Source organism: Prosopis cineraria, unplaced genomic scaffold, assembly GCF_029017545.1.
Source record: "Prosopis cineraria cultivar Desert tree isolate PC_DT_omini unplaced genomic scaffold, ASM2901754v1 PC1415, whole genome shotgun sequence".
In the NCBI taxonomy this organism is placed as follows: Eukaryota; Viridiplantae; Streptophyta; class Magnoliopsida; order Fabales; family Fabaceae; genus Prosopis; species Prosopis cineraria.
Window position 1 is genome coordinate 19278 of NW_026556740.1, and position 12740 is coordinate 32017.

Genomic DNA, 12740 nt, shown 5'->3' on the forward strand with positions numbered 1-12740 from the left:
TGAGGCATAGTCTTGATGTGATGCATGTGGAGAAAAATATGTGTGATAGTCTTATTGGTATGCTTTTGCACATAAGTGGCAAGATTAAGGATGGAATAAATGCCAGACTAGATTTAGATAAAATGGGAATAAGAAAATGCTTTTACATGCAAAACAAAAAGAGGGGAAGAAAGTTTATTTACCCTAATGGCACACACATTATCTAAAGAGGAGAAAAGAAGTTTATGTGGACGTTTGCATGCTATTAAGGTACTGTAAGGGTATTCTTCTAATGTTAGAAGACTTGTCTTAATGAGTGATTTGAAGTTAATAGGCTTGAAGTCTCATAATTGTCATGTGTTGATGCATAACTTTTACTAGTGGCTATTTGAGGGATTATAAAAGATTATGTGAAATGTACTATAACTAAATTATGTATGTTCTTCAATGCTATATGAAACAAAGTCATAGATCTTGACAAGTTGGATGAATTGAAAAATGAGGGGTATATTATTTTATGCCAATTAAAATGAACTTTGATCTAGCATTTTTTGACATTATGTGCATTTAATAATTCATTTGGTTAGGGAAATAAGATTTTGTAGTCCTGTTTATCTAAAATGGATGTACCCATTCGAGCGATACATGAAAATCTTAAAAGGGTATTCTAAGAACCCATACAAGCTTGAAATATCAATTGTTGAATGATATGTGGCAGAAGAAGCTATTGAATTTTGTATACATATCTGAAAGGAGGACGTGGTTTCTCAAAGAAACCAAGTCCCCCTTATTAGAGGGGGACATGGTTTCTCAATTTGTCAACTATGGAATGAGAAATCATGTCCTTCTTACTAGAGAGGGATGTGGTTTCTTTATAAACCATGCCCACCTCCTATAAGGGAGAACATGGTTTGTCTAAAAACCACATCTCCATTTAGCAAAATAGGGACGTAAATTTTGTAGAAACCACCTCCCCCATTATTAAAGGGGATGTGGTTTAATTTATAGTTTTTCACATCATAAGCATTTGTAATGTGAATAAGCTATTATTTTAAGTCTTTCAATATAATGTCCCTTCCAATTATGAAGTGAAAAACTTTAAAAATATGACGTGAAAAGTCTATTTTGTAGTACTGTTTGAAAACTTTGTGATTTAGTTACTTTAGATCATTTGAGGATTAGACACAGCTTTTAGGACATTTAGTCATCCCATTTCCTTCATCAATGTATTTTGATTTCTTGAATGACTTGAGCCCCAGAGTGGTTTAGTCTCGATGATCCAAAGAAATTAAGATAAAAAACTTTGGGAATCCACAACATGCCTAGTGTGCGTGAGGTGATAACTCACCCATTTTACGCCAACACAATGTTAGGTCCGCTTGGTCATCAATATGATAAAGAAATGTAATACAGTGCAATTTTGATGTGGTGTAATGACTATTATATATGTAATTTTGTTTATTAGACTATGCAAAACAAGTTATTCTTAATTTTATTTTTATCAAATAAAATAATATTGAAAAGACTATAATACTCCTTACCATACAACATTAATGGAAGTTATGGGCAATTGCGAAGTCTGTTAAAGATGGATTGTGAGCTTAGTGTACGTATGCCTCCGAGCCTTACTTTCACGCCGATAAGTAAGGTAATTAGAAGGCTAGCCCGTGATTCTTATAATAAGGGATTATGTTCGTTTGGTACATGATACATCATTATACATAATCTTCTTCAGTAGGAACAAACAATAAAACTCATGAATATTGTTCTAACATCCCGAATCATGAATACTGTTCATAGAAAAAATTAAGGAGTAAAAAAACAATAATTCATATATAAAGAATCTTCAATAATATCATTCTCAGCCTTGATGAACATGCACCTGCGAGCTCCAAATATTTGGAATGAGTGAATATGTAAATGTGATTAAGTGGTTATGAGTAGTTGTGATTTTATCTTTTTTTCTCCAAATGTATCATATTTTATCTTTTAAGCCTTTAATATATATGTTGGGTTAACCTTGACATATTAGGCCCATATATAAAGCCTAATGAGAGAATGAGGCTTGATCAGAATACAAAGGAAATCTGAGTTTTGAAGTATAATTTAGGTGGGCATTTAAGAATAATATTTCTCTCTTCCTAAATTGTGGACTATAGGGTGGGAGTCATACATGGGACGCATAAAGCCATATCAGATATCTATCAGGAATATCTCCAAAACGAAAAACTTCTCTCCTTAATTCTCTTCTCTCTTCTCTTCCTATCAATGAATTTGTTGTGAGCCTGAACCAGGTTCAAATGGTATCTCCGTTCTCGCATAGAAAAATAATCTGGTTAACTCACAGGTTCACTATAATCTGGTGTAACTCACAGGTTCACTATTGAACTTCATAATTACATATATATATAGATATATATGTATATTCTCTTATTTTCAGTGTGGGAAACACGTGCCTATCGTAAACCAAACTTCATTTGGTTCATTTTTGGCTCGCTTCATCTGCGAGTGATCCCGCCATGAAGTCACCTATACATACAACGGTGTGGATATTTATATCTGGTCCCGAATATGTTGATGTTCGTCTTTCTGCCCTCGTCCTCTTGTCTTGCTTCTATCTGTGGCTTGGTCGCAATTCTAGAATTTGTGAAAGTATTATGTTAAATTCCTAGAAAACTTAACTAAAATATATGAAAAGTTAATCCCAAATATATAAACACTTTATTAGGTAGAACTTGGGTTCTATCAGTCTTGTATGTTGAAGTTTTGTAGCATAAGATATGGCTCTCCATATTAGATTTCCTATGTTGAGTATACTCAAGAATAATATATTATGTCAAAATAACTTAAGTCATTTAGTTTATATTTTTTAAACTTATATATTTATGATCTATCTTCTAATTTTTATGTGTGAGATTTCTGTTATATTTTAATATTCTTTTTACTACTTTTTTCTCTCATTTTCTCTCTTTTTTTTTTTTTTTGCCTGAACTTGTACTTTTTTCTTTAGTTTTATAGGCTTCAAATTTATTTAATTTCTTTCTTCTTTTCTCTCCTTCTTTCTTCTTCAATGGCTAAAAACATTTTTCTACTTTATCAAAAATTGATGGTGTACACAGTTATTTTCTAATTTAAATTTAAACTATTATTTTGAACTGCTAAACTGCTAGTGCATACTGATTAATGAGTCGATGATCATACAACTTTCAATGTACAAAATTCAAGAAGGGTGAGCAAAAAAACTACTCTCTCCATCCTAAATTATAAGAACTTTTAGATAAAATCTCACATATCAATAAACCTTATTAAATACATTTAACAACCTTATTTTTTCAAAATAAAAATATAAACTTTTAAAAATACTCATAATTTAGTACATTGAAAAGAGAAGGGATACAAATTAATTATAGAGATAGAAAGGGTGATATTGAAATTAGTATATTTAATGAAATCTTAATCTTTCCAAAGTATCTTATATTTTGTGACAGAATTTAAAAGTGTCTTATAATTTAAGATAAAGAGAGTATAATTTAATATGTCTTCAATGACATAGAGTTGCTTAGTGGCAAAAAAAATTATGCAGAATTTTTTGGCAAATTATCACGTTTTTCGATAACTTGATGATTTAATCAATGAATTAGTAATTTTTGAAAATATTGTAAAGTTTCCAACAGATATTAAAGAGAACGTGATAATTATATTAATCAAACCATTTATCCCCATTTAATAATTAAACAAGAGCCGCTGCTGAATTCATTGAGTAAAAGAAGAGAGGATTTAGGAGGGGAAATTTTGTTTGGATGGGATATTTTGGTCTTTTCGTTTTTCTACCTACTTGGTCCCTCCATCCCAAATTATGAGACACTTTCAAACAAAATTTCACATATCAATAAATTTCATTAAATACACTCAACAATCTCATCTTTTTAAAATAAAAATATAAACTTTAAAAAATATCTATCATTTAATATATTGAAAAGAAAAGGAATGAAATTAATTATAGAGAAAAAAGTAATATTAGAATTAGTGCATTTAATTAAATATGAATTTATCCATATTATCTTAATTATATTTTGAAACAAAAAAACTTTTTTAAAAGTATAATATAATTTAGAACGAAGGAAGTATTAGCTATAAAAACTAGCCCATGGCTAATAGCATACCATACAAATTCATCATAATATTACATTACATTATATTGCACTGGCATTATATTAGTAGAGGGTACGTAATTGAAACCAAACAAGTCCTTAGTGTCATTGTTAAGGTATATAATTCTTAGATGGATGCTTATTCTTGGTCTTACTAATTATATGCATATCGTAATCGTGATTAACATTCTTTTTTGCACAGTCAAATCATATATATTCTAGGAGGAATATGGGAATGGGTCTTTTCAACAAATTATATTAACTTAATTAAGTCTTTGAGCACCGTAAAGGTTATTTTACTTTTTGACATCATGTGTTTATTACTAAAAGGCAATTACTATTTTCACAAAAAAAAGGCATATTATTCTGTTAAAGAAAAATACATAAACCGAGAAGTCTTTATTTATTTATTTTTTTGGGCCACCTAGCTGTGTCTTTATTGGATTTCATGATTTACTTGTGTAAACATGGATTTCTTTAATTCAATAGCACTCAAGGTTAAGGGTATAAATGAAGATAACAAATTTTAAGAATTTTTAACATTAAACGTGACATTTCCACCAGCTAATATGTGTGTGTGTGTATATGTATGTAACTTACATTTTTAGCTATAATATATATAGATTGAATTTGGAATAATCGGCAATATGTTAATTGAATATATATATATATATATATATATTATAGCTTAATAATTATGGAGAAAAAAGAGAATTGCATGCAAAATAGATAAATGAATATTTTACATATACATATACATACGTACATGTGTGTGTGTGTGTGTAATACAGGACGATATGACTGTGGAATGCATGTTAATTTGTGATGAATTGCAGCAACTATTAAATATGCTACCAAATCTCTATATATATACAAGTGGGGTTTGATTGAGTTTTTAAATAGCAACATCTATCATCAATATGAATCAAAATTAATAAAAAAAAAAGTAAATCCATCTCATTTGGGACAGTACTAAGTGAAAAATAATTAGGCAATTATATTCAAAATATTTTTTTTGAATCATCATGACATATTAAATACCATATTGATAAAGAGGTATTAAATTTTAATGGAATATCTTAGGGATTATTTTTTTCTGTTTTTAAAAAATATTTTTTATTTTTAAAAATAAAAAATAGATACTTTTAAGTTATTTTTATTTTATTTTTCTTATTTTAAAATACTATATATTTGATCATTGCAAATTACAGTTATTTTGATAAATTTTTATCGTAAATTACTATTATTAGCTGTTATAATCATCATGATCAATTTATTTTTAATTCTAAAACTATTAAAAAATTTTATTTTATTTTTTTGAAAAATAATTTTAAAAATTATATTACAAAACAGTTTTTAAAAATAAAAAATATAAATATAAAGGAGAGTTGCTCTAAGTGCAGACATTATGATTATTTATTTTATAGAAATTTTACAGATATCAAGGTCCCGTAGCTCAGTTGGTTAGAGCGTTGGTCTTATGAGCCGAAGGTCGCGGGTTCGAGCCCCGCGGGGACCATATATTTTATAATTTCTGGACCAATCAGTACTCCCCAAATCGGACACGCACCATCGCCCACGTGGCGACGTCAAAAACTTAGGCTATTCCTGAACCAATAATCACTACCCGAGTCAGACACGCGCCTATGGCCCACGTGGCGGGCGGCTACACAAACTTGGAGTATTCCTGCCTGTAGCGGAACCCAATCGCATCGACAACCCCCAATCTGTTCACTACAGTTACTTAACGAAGACTCTACAGTTTTGATCTTGCCCCTAAAACATGTAAGTATTCAGGAGGAAAATTTTCATTTCCTCGGTACATATTCGTCAATCTAAAACAACACCCAGAAACGAAGGAAAGCAACCCATTGCCAACACGATGTTGCCACGGTTCGTTCTGGTGTCGCTGTACTCTCTCTTTGTTGAATTCTTCAAATTCAACCATCTACGGCGTTTCAATACGCTCGACCACTCCAATCAGCAGTCGTCTTGTCTTCTTCAGATGCGCAAAGTCTCTTTCTTTCCCTACTACACATCTCAAATGGGAAAATTAAAGCTGGTATTGGGCCATGGCAGTCCACATTGTTCCCCGAACTTTTACGTTTCGTTTTTTATTCTCTCTCTCTCTCGTCTGGGCTTTCCTTCCAATTTACTTCTGCTGATATCATTGTCCTACTCCTTTTTCGTACGAAATCTAGGTTGCTCAACTTTGGGAGCAGGTTCCTCTTGCCTTGGGTACTTTCTGGCTTCTTCTCTGGTATGTCAAACCCAGATGCAGTTTTGTGTTCTCTCGCGGTCTTTAGATTCTTTGTTATTTTGGGAATATTAGCATCTTGATGACTGATAAGAATTTGAGGCTTCCTCTGTTTTCAGTAGTTGAACTATTGCTCGATTGTTTTGTGGTTCTGTAGATGGATTACCATGTGGATTTGATGTGGAAGGAGATGCGATGTAGTTGTTTAGACATCTTTTATATATTTCAGCTGGCTGGACAATTACTGTTGTTCTTGTGAAGTGAAGGACGTTAAGTCTTAAGAGTAATTGGAGATTAGTTATTCAAGTGTAACTGTTATGAACCATGTACGACTGTACAAGGAGAGTAGCTAATTACACGTGTACAGAATTAGAGTCAACAGAGTGAAGGCAGTGATATTCGTCTGTTCTTCTTCTTCTTCTCTCTTGATCATATTTCATTTTCTTGTTTCATCTTCTACTTCACTCCGTGGTATTAGAGCAGCTACAGGTCTTGTTCTTGTGTTCCATGAAAAGACAAAACATATAGGGATGGATTGTCATTTTGAAAAGGAAGTTCACAAAGATGTGATCTAGAATCCATTTGATAGAACCAAAGAGCACTTAGCAGACATATTGACAAAAATCCTTAAGTAGAAGACAAAATCAGTACTTGGTTTCTGAGATGGGAGTCAGAGACTTAGGTGAAGTGTGAAGTGAAGAATGTCAAGAGTGGTTAGAGATTAGTTACTCGGGTGGAATTGTTATGAACCATGTGTATAATGATTGTAGTTAATTATACATGTGGACAAAAGTGAATAGAGTGAATGGAATGGCATTCCTCTGTGATTCATCCTATCTCTCAATCATCTTTCATCTTCTAATTCTGTCTTCTTCTTCAATAGGGGTTCTTCTTGTAGCACATACAGAATAAATTGGATGCATTTTGGTATCAGCTCTATCAACCTAGATAGCTTAGAATTGTTAACATTTTACATACCATGCTATAGGTTGACTGGAGTATGCTTCTTTGATCTTAATGTAATTGATAATAAAATCTAATTGTGAGTTAGGTTTCTTTTCTAGGTACAAGAATCAAGATAACATGCCATTGTTATGATGGAAGACTCTGAGATATAATATATCTATGTGGTTATGTGGATATGTTTGCATTTCTGTATTTATGCATGAAGTAAAATATGTATTAATATTATGTATATGAATTTGCTTGTTTATGTGTACAGTTATAACACAATGCATCATGTACACAGGGCAGCAGACACAAACATTTGGACTTGATCATAAATAACTTAAATTACACAAGAATATTCTATCTCTTACACTAATGTAATCCTCAGGGATATGTTTGAAGAAGCAGGTATAAGGCTTTAATTTAATGAAATAAAATAAATGAGTAGATTAATAAAGAATACAGGAACTTCAATTGTGTTTTCTTTTGTTTGAACAGGTCAGTTGTGGCATTTTTGGGCCAGCTGACCAGATTTTAAAAAACTTCAACTTGTAAGTGATTACTGAGTATTATGTTCATTTTAAATGCCGCAGGACTCCTCACATCAAGAATGGGTTCATGCAATTGTTTTAAGACAATGATTTGCTTAGGAAAGTCAAAAGGTAGTTCAAAGAAAGCAAAGGTATCTCGTGCTTCCTGTCAATCTTGAACTTCGCCATTGCCATATTTTCTGAAATGAGCAATATTTGTCTAAATCTGGTGATTAAAAAGCAGAGTTATGTATTGAAAAAAACAAGTTAATTTGAGTTTGGGCATGATGCATTTCATATTTGGGACAATGAACGTTGTTGTTTAAAAAGCATGTGAGTCACTTTATCAATATTTAGGATGCAAAAGTAAAACTTATTTTGTGTCTGAGGCTGCTGTAAGAAGAAAATTTCTGTCCATATCTGCTTGCACTTTGAGACAGGGAGATCTACCTTCAGGGAAACTCAGTGCAGTGGAGTCAAACAATCACAGAGGAAAAGGTTTTAGTGGTGTAGAGAATGGTATTAAAAGTGAAAGTCTGGTGTTACCTGGGGTCTCAGTTGAAACAATTGCTGCAACAAAAATCCAAACAGCATATCGGGCTTATAAGGTATGTCAAGTTGTAATTTTTTGCAGAATGGAGTTCTTAAACATAGTAGAACCTCCAACCTGAGTTTATTATTATATATTTATATTATTAGCACAATCCTTAGTAATCATGCCTTCCTTTTTCATTTTTCATTATTATTCCTTTTGATATGTCATTGTGTTGTACCAGCTAGGTAGGTTTACGGTTAGGTCTAAGATATTACAACAACATCAAATAAATCTATCTGATATTTCTGCGTTATACAACGCAGGCTGATATCACTTCCTTTTGAAAGAAAATATGTAATGATCCTTCTCATCTACTAGGATCATAAGTGATATGGGCTTTTTAAAAAAAAAAAAATTACAAAAGAAATTGGAAATTTACATATCCACTGAAATATATCAAAAACATATCCTCTTGTTTTGTTTGTTTTATTTTTTTTCATCAGCACACTGACAAGCAAGCATGAATCTTAATTTCTCACTACTAAGAGTTGGAAGGTCCTCCCAAAACCATAGTCAAGAATGAAGATACTTACTCCTGAAGGTTACTCTAGGTGGCCTGGTTTGAATTCAGGACCATTTCTGTGGCTTTTAACATCAACAAAGCAAAATATCTAAATCCTTTTACTCATCTTTGATGTTTATCTAAGTATTGAAATCACACAAGAGTACTGACGGTGGGCGAAAATAATGCATTTTAGGTGCGCCATGAAATGTCATTATAATTAGCAACCCCACATAGTGGCATCTTTTGGACCTACCTCAGCAATAAATTTGAAAAGATCTACTCGGTGAAGATGGGTTGGAGTATCGTTAAAATAATGCAGTTAAGTGAAAGGAACTTTTTGGCCATCATTTTAGGAATTCACTTGCACCTAGATAATTGGAATGGTAACATCTGTTTCAAAATGTAGATGGAAAATTATATATATTATATATGGTGTATAAATATTCACAAGCACCTTATATTCACACATCATAGATGCATGCATGCTTTATTATAGAGGCATCAATTAGGACTGGCCCTTGAAGACCCAAGGCCAAAGTAGGTTGGCTTTGTAAAGCCTGATTATTTTCAGTGCTCCATTTTTTGTTAACTTGGGCTAGTCCTCAGGGCCTTGGTCGTGTATATATATATATTATTTATTTATTATTTAATTTAAAAATCTAAAAAAAAACATTTAAAATCTCAAAAAAGTGTTACACATAACATTAAATCTATAAAAACAATTGAAATCTAATAAAAAACATCATCACAAAATCAAAACCGATAACAATCAAACCTTGCTATCATCATTAAACGAATTCTTGATGATTTTCATTGTCATCAACATCAATATAATTTCATCTTTCTCTTTGTAGAGCCTCAACAGTGGCAAATATATTAAGCTTTTCATATATTTCTTCTTTATACCCCTATGAATAGAGTTAGGGTTTTAAAATTAATGTAGTATTTAATTTTTTTTATAATTAAAATTTAAAAATATAAAAGGGCTTAAAAGGGACGGTTTTTTTACCTTTTAAGCCTGAATTATTATTTTACACTCTAGGGTAGTGGCCTAGCTCTAGATTCTTTCGGGCTAAAAAAGGGCTCAGCCGTAACTTGCGGCCTAAAATTTCTTGTAATATGTGCTGCTAATTCACAAGTATGGCCTCTATTATCTCTCGTTTTTTTTTTTTTTTAGTAGAACTGATCCATATATTCATGAAAAAGAAATTGCAAGAGGTTACTTAGTGAATTCGCCTTCTTCATCATCAACCACCTTTTACCCAAGGTGTTGGATAATCAAAAGTACAGAAGTCTATGAGATAACCTAGATGGAGAGTAGGCAACCCAGTTAGCTTCCCTATACATAAAGTTAATTGAAACTTTCCAATTACTACCTATAACAGAATGGGCCTCCTCAATGATGTTCTATAGGGTTGGGCATCAATTGGGTCCCTACTGTTCTGTTATTTCTCAGCTGTTGATTTTTGTTCTGAATGCTGTTTTCCATCTTTTAGGCAAGAAAATCTCTGCGTCGTTTGAAAGGGTTTGCAAAATTAAAGATCATGACTCTCAACGTCACTCTGTTAAAAAGCAAGCTGAACAACTTTAACTTATCTTCATGAATGGAGCAAGGTACAGAGTGAGATTAGAGCTCGCCGAATCTGTATGGTGACAGAAGACAGGATCAGACGGAAGAAGCTAGAGTCACAACAAAAACTTGAGGCAGAGCTCCATGATCTAGAGGTAACTTTTCTTGCTTTGCAGTCCAATGCCTTGTTAAGCTAAATATCTCAACGATGGGATGCTGGAATTCTTTCTTTCCACATCAACATTGATATGTTGAACGACAGATTTCACTGGCTAACTTTGTACAGATTAGTTTTTACTTCCATTATCTGGATGACATTGAGAAGATTTATCATTAACTAATTAATAATGCTGACATTGCCTTCCACTCAGTTACTCTGTTAACGTAGTAGTTAAACTATATTTACTTACAGGTTGAATGGTGTGGTGGCCCTGAAACCATGGAGGAAATCCTTGCAAGGATACATTACAGAGAAGAAGCAGCAGTAAAACGGAAAGAGCCCTTGCATATGCCTTTTCTCATCAAGTAGGTTAATTAATCTAACAAAATGAGTCTCATAATCAATTTGCTTCCCCAGATTCATCTTCAGTTCAAATAAATCACATGCTTATCTTATGAATCATTCATGTACAGTGGAGATCCAATTCTACACAGAACCAAGGGCTGGGAAATTATGAACTTAACAAAGCTAACTGGGGGTTGGAGCTGGAAGGACCGCTGGATCGCCGCTCGCCCATGGGAAAGCCGTGTTGGCAATACACCTCCTAGAAAGTCTCAAACTAAGCAAGCTAGCAAGGTTCAAAAGTACAGGAACTCTTCAACATCTAAAAGTGCTGTTTCAGTTAAGCCAACAATGGCTAATCCAAAAGCTAGGAGATTGTCTTACTCAGACATAGAGAAAACTGTGACACATGAAGTAAAGCTATAAATACTCTGGATGCTAACAAAGAATGCACACACACACACACACACAACACACACACAAAGCATATGTCACATGGGAAGAGCCAAACTGAAGAGCACTAGTAAGCATCTTATTATTCAAATCGGTTTACTCCCTTCTTCTGCACATACAGATGGAAGCTGGTGAAATTCAAACCTTTAGATTGTTATTGGTTGGTTTTTGTTTCTTCTATTTTCTTCCTCAATAATGTATATTTAAAGTACAGACCAAGAGTCAACTGAAGAGTTCGTCCCCCCCCCCCCTGTTAATGTCATACAAATTCTTGCAGCCATTGCATTTGCAGTTAATATGAATCTAATTTTTTATTTTAAAAAATAAAATAAAAACTTTTGTATTGTTAAAGGAAGAGTATCATTCAGGGACGTCTTCAGCTAGTTATTTTCGTTTGAGAACAAATAAATCTGAAATATCATTGAAAAAACAAATGAACTTAATTGAAATTAGTCCAGCAAATTCAAGCAATCCCATGAATCAATTAAGCCAGAACAAAATCACAAATTAAGATGTAATCAATCAAATCCAATTATTAGAATTATAATTAGGAAAAGGGAAAAGTAATGCAATTCTTTTAGTTAGTTGATGATGGTCAGACTGGGGCAAAGAAACGAGCTCCATTATGTTTCAGATTAAGAATAGAGCTGTTAATAAGGCTCAAACAGCCCTTAAAGGACTCCTATAAAATAAAATAAAATAAAATTTCTCTTTTGTGGAATTTAATGCGTTATGATTGTGCAGCTAGCCTAGCTAGCATCATAAAAAAGAGGAATCCACACACTATTTTTGTTAGAGCAATTTGATTTATATTGGAGTTTGCTAATAGGAAATTAATTATCCTTTGCAACAAAGATTTTGCTAATGGACAACAATGAGATATGTACTTAATGTTGAAATCTTGTAAAATGAAATGGGAAACCTAGTTGCAAATTCAAGTATGTCGGGTTGGAAATTAGATTGAGTTGGCTGCAAATTCTTGAAACTAAACAAATAATTTTTACGAGAAATCAATATTTAGATCATTTGTTCATAAATACAAAATTGAGATGCAAGGCTGGAAATCGAGATAAATGGAATTGTAAATAGTAAATACAAGAAAGTAAATTGTAAATCCTCAGAGCCGCCTAAATACACTAATACAAAAAGTGCTTTTGGCACTGCTTTCGGCAATGTTTAATTGGAACAAGTGCCAAAAGTACGTATCAATGTCAATTTTGTAAATAATTTACCATTACATTGAGTTTTGG

At 32.4% G+C, this 12740-nt stretch overlaps 1 non-coding gene and 1 pseudogene across 1 annotated transcript; both read left to right on the forward strand.

Moving 5' to 3' along the window:
* The first annotated feature begins 5575 nt into the window (after positions 1-5575).
* Positions 5576-5649, forward strand: TRNAI-UAU (transfer RNA isoleucine (anticodon UAU)). Its single transcript has one exon. It is a non-coding gene; the product is annotated as a tRNA-Ile (tRNA).
* Positions 5650-5929: 280 nt separating this feature from the next.
* LOC129300067 (protein IQ-DOMAIN 9-like) lies at positions 5930-11501 on the forward strand (annotated as a pseudogene).
* Positions 11502-12740: the final 1239 nt, after the last annotated feature.